Source organism: Branchiostoma belcheri, unplaced genomic scaffold, assembly GCF_001625305.1.
Source record: "Branchiostoma belcheri isolate BF01 breed outbred unplaced genomic scaffold, Haploidv18h27 scaffold21, whole genome shotgun sequence".
NCBI classification, from domain to species: Eukaryota; Metazoa; Chordata; class Leptocardii; order Amphioxiformes; family Branchiostomatidae; genus Branchiostoma; species Branchiostoma belcheri.
The window spans coordinates 1468987-1469691 of NW_017803602.1; the positions used below are offsets into that span (position 1 = coordinate 1468987).

A 705-nucleotide genomic window follows, 5' to 3' on the forward strand; every position below is an offset into this window, starting at 1 on the left:
ATCTATCCCATCACATATCATTCTAACCCTTTCATCCACAGAAACTTGATCCACAAGTTAAGGTCTATATTATGCATATATTACAAACATTTACATCTTAACAGACAAGAGCAACAGTTAATTTAAAACATAAAAGCTAAACGAGTCTGTCATACAGAGATATTGTCCATAACTGCAGTTATGTAAGAGTAGCACGTTATATACCGGTAAACACTCCAATTTTCTTTTTTACACTTGATTTTTCTGAGGTACATGTATAATATAATAGCACTAAGCTATGACATGCACTTATACTTGCCTGTGCACCTGGGACATAACCTATACATGTACAAATACAATCATTTTAGAAACCCATAAAAAAGTACAAATTGGAATGATTGAAAACTTTACATTTGACATACAGCACTAAAGTTAACATTGAATTTTTAAAAGTCAGGAACTGGCAAGGAGAAATGTTTCATTATATGGGATGGTTTGAAACTGCAGCTTGTTTGTGTACAAAGCAAGCAGAAACAAAGATAAGGAAGGATGTTCCGGTTACAACATTTGGTTCCTATTTCTTTCTCTGATGAAAATGATTTTAGGAATGTTCAAATTCATCACTAGCTGAAGAAGGCATCCTCCCTGGGCACTTGGTGTCCTTAGAGTTGGAGTGAGTGAGAAGCTGGCACAGTGCAGACTTCACAGATTTTATCTGTTCAGTCA

General features: G+C 35.0%; 1 protein-coding gene across 3 annotated transcripts in view; it reads right to left on the bottom strand.

Moving 5' to 3' along the window:
• Positions 1 to 705, bottom strand: part of LOC109469698 (perilipin-2-like) — an 11819-nt gene that overhangs the window by 3331 nt on the left and 7783 nt on the right. The gene's annotated exons all lie outside the window — the stretch shown is intronic.